Genomic DNA, 9,357 nt, shown 5'->3' on the forward strand with positions numbered 1-9,357 from the left:
GTGCATAGATGCATGAATAGCATCCACATCTAGACAATGTAAAGAAGTTGAGATCCCTCCAGGATCAGGATTTTATATGGAGTAGGATGATTTTTAAAAAAGAGTTCAATGTAGGGCATGACTCCAATAGAATAGCATCTTTACCTCACAATGGGAGTTATATACATATAAACTCAGAGTTTATGATAATACCCAGAAACCAGTTCAAAATTCCAACATTGTAAAGGGAAAGTAGACACAAACCCCAAAAGTTATTTGCAATTAATATTTCTGGAAAAGGATAAAATCAGTTTTCTGCATTGTACTGTCACTGGGTCTATCAACAACAACCCAGGGCAGAAGATGTCCTTCTGGAGAAGATGGAAAACATAAACCAGCCTCCATGGTTTTTGTACACAAATTTTTCTTGTTGCTTCTTTTTTTTTTTTTAAAGATTTATTTATTTATTATATGTAAGTACACTGTAGCTGTTTTCAGACACTCCAGAAGAGGGAGTCAGATTTTGTTACAGATGGTTGTGAGCCACCATATGGTTGCTGGGATTTGAACTCCAGACCTTTGGAAGAGCCGTCGGGTGCTCTTACCCACTGAGCCATCTCACCAGCCCCTTGTTGCTTCTTTTTAAGTTTGTCAGAGAGGACAGGAAGATTCACGTAACCAGCAGTTCATGTTCCTGCTACTTTTCAGATTTGCAAGGGAGCTGTATAATAACTGAGTCTCCTAAGTAGGAGTGCAGAGACCATCATCCTGCTTTGATGTGAAGTCAGTATTGTAAGAAAAAATACTATCCCCATTCTTCCTACATAAAGGCCATCTCTTCTCCAGGCCAGATGTTTCAAATACATGACACCTCATGCCCCTAGGAACTTGGGAGAGGGATTACCTTTGCACTGTAACAGCCCTTAATATGAAAACTGTAGTGTCACTGCTGATATCAAGTCCCACTCAGTTTTGAGCTGATGTTTGAAGTGGAGGGTTGCTGGAAGTTACTGTAAGTGTTGGAGACAGCATCTCCAAGGGATCTGTTCAATGCATGGGCATCTCAAACAAAAACATGGAGACACTCAATGTAATACCTACCCACTGAATCTGAAGCTTGGGGAAAAGAAACCCACTCACTGGTGAAAGGTGCTTCAAGAAAGAGCATCTGTACTTTCTAGAAAGATCTCTCCTTCAATACTTCCTCAAGGCAAAGCTAGGCTTTGGGCCCTAATGAGTCTTTCCACACATCTGCAACATAACAATCTCAGAATGAATCAACACAGGAAGGGATCTGTTTCAAGAGACTGGGGGTCCTGGGGGGCACCCATCTTGCCAGTGGTGACATTACATGACAATTCCCTCAGACAGAAATTGAGTTGTACTAATAGTTTCATACTCCTTTAAGGCACTGTCACCCTGTACTGGCTGACATACAAGCCCTAAACTATCTATCTGAGAGTTAATGAAGTCATTTAGTGCAATTCTTATAGAACTGGGGAAATGATGAGTATGAAAGGGGTACATTTGCAAAATATATTTTACCCGTGTTCCTACTTTCCTAACAAACTTGCTGTTTAACCGGATACATGTAAAGCTATACCAACACAAAGACCAAGGAACTCACTGGGGACAGGGTCTACTTTGTCCAACAATGTCTACTCTTGCCTTAGGGGATCTCTCTGTTCCTGAAAGACATGTTTAGTACTATCTTAGTGGAAATTGGCCCTATGTTTGTGAGGAATGTGGCCAATGCAATGTATCCATCTCCTGTTCAACCCTTATTCTTCAAGTCCTTAGTCTGGTCAGAGAATCTGAATGAAGAGAATTTAGCTCCAGGGGCTTGGATATTACTTCCTGTGAATAGCCACACTCCACAAATAATCAACAGAAAATGAGAAGACCTTTGCCAGTATTTATCTCAGTCAATTCCACATGTGGTGTATGGTCATTAATGGCCTACAGTCAGAAATGCTCTGCTCTGTATCCTGTAAAAAAACATGAGAAACATGGTAAATATTCACCATCTTTGCTTCCTAAAAACTTCCTAGTTTTTGGTGAATGTTGCCCCAATTCTGGTGATTCTCAAAATTCTACAGCACTTGGGTTTAAACATCTATACACACTGACAAGACACATACATATGAATCTACATCTACATATGAATACACACTGGGACATGTGGAAGTGGTCCCAGATCTTTTAAAAGGCAGATTTCCTTTTTGTGATGCTTTTTTTTTTGACTATCTAATATTATTTCCCTGTATCTCCAAGGTATTTATTTAAACAGTCAGGTTTGCTAGGTTTGGATTAGTAGAAACTCCTGGAGGACACTTGGGATGTCACCACAAAGGAGCACACTGGAGAGAACCACGTTGGTTTGAGATGGAGAAGTGTGAAGTTGAAGGCAAAAACCTGGGTAAGCCACTCTGATCCAGGATTGTTAAGAATAATGAAGAGCCCAAGGAAGTTCTCTTTAATCCATCACCAAATCACATAGTAGGGGTGGAATTATCACCTCCAGAGGTATGTAAAGTCTACTCGTACTTACAACTTTCCCTCACACTTAAATGTTCATGGTCATTCTCTCATTGTCCACTGAGGCCCCAGAACACCCTTTCAGGATATAATTGTCTGCTCACCTGACAAGGTCCTAATTCTCCCTTCATGAGTGCTCTTCCTTATGTTAACAGTAAAGAGGATTTGGCCACAGGTCATCCATGATTACCTGTGATTGGAAGCGGGGCAGAAGATGGAAATCTCATTCCCAGGACTAACCTACCTAGGCCTTGAGGATAATGGATGGTCAGAGAAAGCCAACCTCAGCAATCCTGTTGGAGCCAGGGAATTTGTGTGCACACAACCAGTTGAAGAAAGTGAGTCTAGTAGTTTCTTGCATGCAGTTAGCATAACCATGCTCTGCCTGTCCAATCAACTCTATTATACTGGAATCTGACTCTTTGTATACTGCAGAAAAGGAGTGTGGAATAGCACAGGGATCACCATACCCCTGCCCATGCAACACCCCATAACCTATGACCATACATTCCAACCATGCTGAGCTGATAGTCCTTCGTGACAATATCATTCTGGAAGTATGGGTTTTCACTAAAGAAAAACATTATCCTGCACATCCTCAGCCCAGTGTTGTACTCTTCCACCTATCAAGATGTGGAGGAAATAAAAGGGAAATCTCTATGTGTGTTATTAGGGCCCACACATGATAATAAAATGTAATACTTGCCCACATTTGTTTTTCCAGAAAACACCCTTATGCTCTGCCCAGACACAATTCCAACTCACCTCAAGCTCAACATGTAGTTCAGTAAGTCTTCATCTTGGTTGCTGATGATGGACGACATCTGTGGATGGAACATTGCTATACTATGGGAAGAGGAGCTAGAAGCAAATGAGCCACTGTGTAATGAGAGCAGTCCTTGGAGTGGGACCCCACATAGACACATGGACATAAGGTCTTTCCTTTGTTGCCCTATGTCCTTTCCTATACTAAGATGAGTAAGATGTTCTAAGTCTCCTGTTATGTGAAAATCTGAACCTCTGTAGGAGGAGGAAATTACAATCTTTGGAATATGGGAATATACTGACACCCTGGAAGATGATGGGTAGTCAGAGAAAATCAATATAAGCAGTCCAGGTGGAGTCAGGAAACTTTTATGCACAGTTGAAGAAAGCAAGCTAAGTACCTGATAAAGTGGCTGTTGATCTAATATTCCCCAGCTACTAAAGGCCAATGTATACACAAAGGATGACAAGAACTGGGCTGTATCTGCCTCTCCTGACCTTGTGCAAGAAATGTGTATGCATGCCTGTGTGTTAGACTGGCATGCTTTTCACATGCAGGCAGCATCTATATCAATAGGAAGAGAATAGTGGAGAAAAGGGATTGGCAGTGCCTGGGAGACTGATGCTATCATATTGCCTCAAAAGTCACAGAATATTTCTTCAGTAAATATGCATCCAAATGCACAATCTAAAGCTTCTGAATTATCATGAAACTGAGATCAACAGTGGTTGGTACTAAAGGGGACCACTTTGTTTCCCATACAAAAGGGCAGGCAAATCATAGACTTTATATAAAATGTTCCTGTAACTATCCCATGACAGGGTACTCACAGTAGTGATTGGTGTCCCTGGCCAAAGTCTTCTTTCCTGATCACACATTCCCTGCTGCACAAGGGTCCCACTTACTTTCTGGACATAACACCATGAGATTGGTCTCCATTGTCTAAACTTCAGAGTTCTTTCCCCAAACCACCCCACAGTTCTCCATAACCAATTCACCCTCTTTGCTACCAGTGCTCAGAGAGAACACTTAAGTATACAACTTTAGCCCAGAAGCCTGGGATGCCCTGGATTATGGTCTTTCTGCACTTAAAGTGAGATTTGCGCATTTTGGCCACCTTTGCTTTAATCCAGGCAAAAGCTCCACTACAGCGGCCGTTCACAAAGCTGAGCTCCTGTTGAAGAAGTTCCAGCTTCTCCATTTTAGATCTGCATTCCACAGGCCTACCATCTGACTGTGGCAGCCTTTTTATCCCATACTGGTCTTTAGAATCACAGGCCTGCTCTGGGTCTTTTTCCAGATTAGCCTGCTGATCTTGTTCACCTTTCTGCTTATGCTCCTTTACATTGTCACTCTCATTTTTGACATCCACCACCTCTGTAACTTTAAATAGCAGCCTTGTCCCCCTCCTCACACATATCAGGGTGATGTAGCACCTCTGCAATGGGTACCCAGTCTTCCACAGGACCACCTATTACCAAAAGCCTTCACCATCTGATTGTTCCCAGCAGGAGTACCTGGGCTCTGCTCTGATGCCTATATTGGGGCCTCTCCCTCCAGAAGGCTGCTTTCCAGGAGGACCAGGTCCCAGAATTCCTGAGGGGCCATGCCCACACTCTCCTCCTCTAGAGTCTCCATAGGATACTCAACCTGTACAAGGATGCCTGAGCCACAAGTCAGCAGGACCTGACAATCTTCTGAGTCGCAAACCAGCCTCTGAGTTTTTCTGGCAGCTCCTGGTAGCAGACTCTGTTGCTATTGGGACTGAGTGGGCTATTGTGATGTCAGCAGGACACAGGACTCAAACTGTCTTACATTAAGAAGTACATAGATAATCACATAGATAATCTTGCTCACCTCTAACCAGCCTACCTCCGACCAGTCTGGTGATCACAAGCACAACCGTCACCTAGTCCTGTGGTTCTGGTCCTGTGCCACTTGTCCAGGTGGCCTAAAGCTTGTGCTTGTGACCCTAAAGAGGTCACAGCTTCTTTAGGAGAGTGGGTAGAATGGAAAATCCAAACACCCACAGAACCCATTCCGTTGTGTCATTTCTCCTTAAAACATACAGGTTTGCAATACTTGGAGTGCCGTTGTACTTTACTATCACTGATGCACTTTTACTTATTGGTCAGATGAACAAGTAAGTGCTCTTCTACAAGTATATCTATCTATCTATCTATCTATCTATCTATCTATCTATCTATCTATCTATCTATCTATCTATCTATCTACCTACCTACCTACCTACCTACCTACCTACCTACCTACCTACCTACCTACCTACCTACCTTTGGTTTTTTGAAACAGGATTTCTCTGTGTTGCCCTGGCTGTCCTGGAACTCATTCTGTAGACCAGGCTGGCCTCAAACTCAGAAATCTGCCTTCCAAGTGCTGGGATTAAAGGCATGTGCCACCACTGCCCAGCAGGATTATTTTTATTAACAGTTATTTTGTTTCCACAGACACATTCTTGAATGCCTGACACTTTAACTGAGATCCCAATATCACAGGCTATGTATCAAGGAAACAAACTATAGTCATAATCAGCCAAGGAGTTAGTGGATGAGTGTCTTGAGGTCAAGTGGGAAGTAATGTTGCCTGAGTTGGAAGTCCAATAATTGCTGTTCTTGCTCTTCCTTCAATTGCTGTGCCTTAAACCCATAAAAGTAAGATTAGAATAGATGATCGTTCCCACCCATACTTCTTTCCTGCCAATCAGGAGAAATATTAATGATTTAAAAGGATAAAGGATTTGCTTCTTTTCTTGATTAGAAATTGAAATACATTCTGATAAATGAAACAAATAAATTGATAATCAATTTTACCCTTTATGTGTATTGCAGGATAAGTGTGTTTGTGGACTTAACTCTCCCATCAGGGATACAGCCCATGAGTGTTCATTACTTAACATTTCAGTGATTTTTTTTAAAGATAGGCATATTTAGGAATGAAGATGTTATTGTCATGATTATGTCATAAATATGTATCCAGTTTGGGTGTTTCCTGATGGAAATTTTTAATTCTTATTTTTCTTATAAGACTCTTGCTAGTTTAGTTTCACAGTGTTATTTTGAAGAGGTCCAGGCCATTTTGGAGGTACGTTAAGGTACACAGCTTGTTGAACAATACGATACAAAGGTGCATTTGACCCACGGTTTTCAGAGTACATACATAGTATGAGACTACTGGGTTTAAGCATACTATGATGATATCTATTGTAACAGAGCTGTACAGTTACTAATGCTGCTCTGCCAATGAAAGGAGTGAAAAGAAGAAAAGAGATGTTAGGCATGAAAAGCTCTGCAATATATCCTGGCACTGCTGTCTATAACATTTAAGGGAATTCAGTAATTGTCAAGTCCCTTGATAATGACAGGTATGACAAACATATGGGCAGCAACAAGTATTCAAATTAAGTCACCAGTAATAAAATTCATCCAAATTAGGAGTTTTAGAACCATTCCTCTTATGTCAACTTAAGCATCAATTCACAGGTCTCAGAATCTGTGAGTTGAAGTCTTTGTTGGGAACCATGAAAAAATAAATGAAATGAATATCTGTGTGGAAATGCTCACCAAACATTATACTGAACTTATGAGAGAGGGTTAAATGAGGTGTAGTGACAAACAGATTTACTCCTGGCACTCAAGAAGCAGAGTCTCTGTGACTCTGAGACTAGCATGATCTATATAATGAGATTTAGCACATCCAGGGACATATATCTAGTACTACATCTATCTCACTTTTAGAACCAAGGATAGTAATCTCAGAGAGGTAAGAAGGCCAGGAAGAAACTGCAGGTTATTCACTCCCATTTCATATCTTTCTGCTAAACTGTACCTGCTTTTAAAAGGCCTGCAGTTGATGTCAGTTTGTAAATCTCCTGAAGGGCCACAGCTAATCTCCACAGCATTTTGCTGGGGTTCTTGACACATTTCATGGGTCACCCAGAACCAACTGACCAAGTTGGTATGGAGAGTCAGGACTCAAACCCAATCACAAAAGAACACACATGGTATGTATTTACTGATAAGTGGATATTATCCCAGAAGCTCAAATACCCAAGTTTCAACTCACAAGCCATGTGAAACTCAAGAAGAAGGAAGACCACAGTGTCTTCACTGTGATACATTCAGTCCTTCTTAGAGGGTGGATCAAAATACCCATGGGAGGAGATAGAGAGACAAAATTTGGAGCAGGAGCTTGGCCACCATTACAAAAGATATTAGCCTCCATCCCTTAGGTCAATGAGACTTGACAACATTTTGTGGACATACCAACTAGAGTAATGTATCTTGCAAACTCTTTAAACACTCTTTCAGTTCAGCTTCCTTTATTTTGTTTTTGAATTCTTACACACACAAGAATTATGAGAATTTCTCACAATTTTCTGCTTTTCCTGTATAGATACCACCTTTTTCTGTGAGTTGAACAGAAGGAGCTAGAGGGGGGACCGGAGATGGGAACAAGAAATGGTAAACTGATCTTTAAATTTTTGACAAATCTAAGAAAAGATCCTAAGAATTGTACTAGTCATGATAGCAAATACCTCTATTACAAGCATTTGTCAGGGGTGGGGGGTGGGAAGTGGGGGATGGTAGGAAGGTAGGTGGTAGGGCCAAGTAGTTCTTTGTGAGTTTGAGGCTGACCATGTAGATAAAGTCCACTTGGTAAGTCTTAGCCCAACTGAGCCTAGTGAATACTAACTTGTATCGATAACAACAAAAGTGAAATGTAAAATAAAAGCAAACGAAAATTTGTTTCTGAGATTTGGTTCACTCTTCTTGTTTGAGCCTCTGGGTGGTGTCCTGCATATTGTGTATGAACTATAAGCTACAGGAAGCCAGTATGAATGGAACTCAATGTTACCCAATCCATACAAAACAGGATAGTCCCAAGGAAAAGAGTTCTCATGTTTCCTCACTAGGGAGATAAAGACTACAAGAGGCCAGAGAACTATACATAAAGAGTATTGTGTGAACTATAATTGGGAAAGAAATGGTTTTTAAAGGCATGAAGATGACATTATAATTGTCTTTCCAAATAAGAAACTTCTGGGACTGAATTTGCCTTGTGGTCTTGTTCGTACAACAATAAAATAGAAGTTATAGTGTCTAACTATGATCTGTTTTAGAAGTATGACATTTGTGAAGATTGATGATTGGATTTTAGAAGGCATCACTATGCTTAGTTCTAAGGATTCCTATTTAGCCACATAGACCAAGTGAAGGGAATGGTGCAAAGGCAAAGCCACTCAAGGTTAAATCTTTCTACGCTTTGTTAAAACTTGTCAGATTTCTATGTAGATTTATAACCAATTTTCAAATTGGGTTATTTGATTTTTTTATATCTAGTTTCTTGAGTTCTTTATAGATTTTGAATATCAGCCTTCTGTCAGGCATTTTAGATATTAATCACCTATCATATATGTAGTTGGTTAAAATCTTTTCCCATTCTGTAGGCTGCTGCCTTGTCTAAATGATGTTCAAAAGCCTTATTGAAGCTTTTTAGTTTCATAAGGTCCCAAGTATTGTTAAAGGACAAAATTCACAAATCTTAGTCCATGTGCTAATGGTGTTCTCTTCAGGATGTCTTTTTCAGTGCCAGTGAGTTCAAAGCTGTTGTCCACTTTCTTTTCCAATAGTTTCAGTATATCTGGTTTAACATAAAGTCTGAGTCATTTGGAATTTTTTCAGGATAAGTGCGGCTCTATTTGGATTCTTCTACATGTAGCCATCTGGTTTGACCATGACTCTTCACTATCTCCTCCCCCACCCCCCACCCCAGTTTGTTTTTCTGTATTCGCTATGAAAAAGTCAGGTGTTTATGTGTATGTGGCTTTATGTTTGGGTCTTCAATTCAAATTCACGAAGATCAGGCACTATTAACAGATTTCTATTATGTAGAATTTTTTTCTTAGTATTCCTAATTATCATTCTTATAGTTGTCCAATCTCTCTTTCCCTTAGTAGTTTGGAAATTTTTTATATTTGATGTTAGAAAAGTTTGGTATAGAACTCTTGCCCTATGGCATGGAACACTCAATATGCATTAAATAGTGTATTTGTGAAG

General features: G+C 40.4%; 1 pseudogene across 1 annotated transcript; it reads right to left on the reverse strand.

The window, feature by feature from the left end:
• Positions 1-1,880: 1,880 nt before the first annotated feature.
• Tspy-ps (testis specific protein-Y encoded, pseudogene) lies at positions 1,881-4,985 on the reverse strand (annotated as a pseudogene). The gene is made up of 4 exons (NR_027507.1): positions 4,934-4,985; positions 3,283-3,378; positions 2,622-2,707; positions 1,881-1,967 (listed from the first exon to the last, which is right to left on the reverse strand). The product of NR_027507.1 is annotated as a testis specific protein-Y encoded, pseudogene (transcript).
• Between the last annotated feature and the right edge of the window lie 4,372 nt (positions 4,986-9,357).

Source organism: Mus musculus, chromosome Y, assembly GCF_000001635.26.
Source record: "Mus musculus strain C57BL/6J chromosome Y, GRCm38.p6 C57BL/6J".
In the NCBI taxonomy this organism is placed as follows: domain Eukaryota; kingdom Metazoa; phylum Chordata; class Mammalia; order Rodentia; family Muridae; genus Mus; species Mus musculus.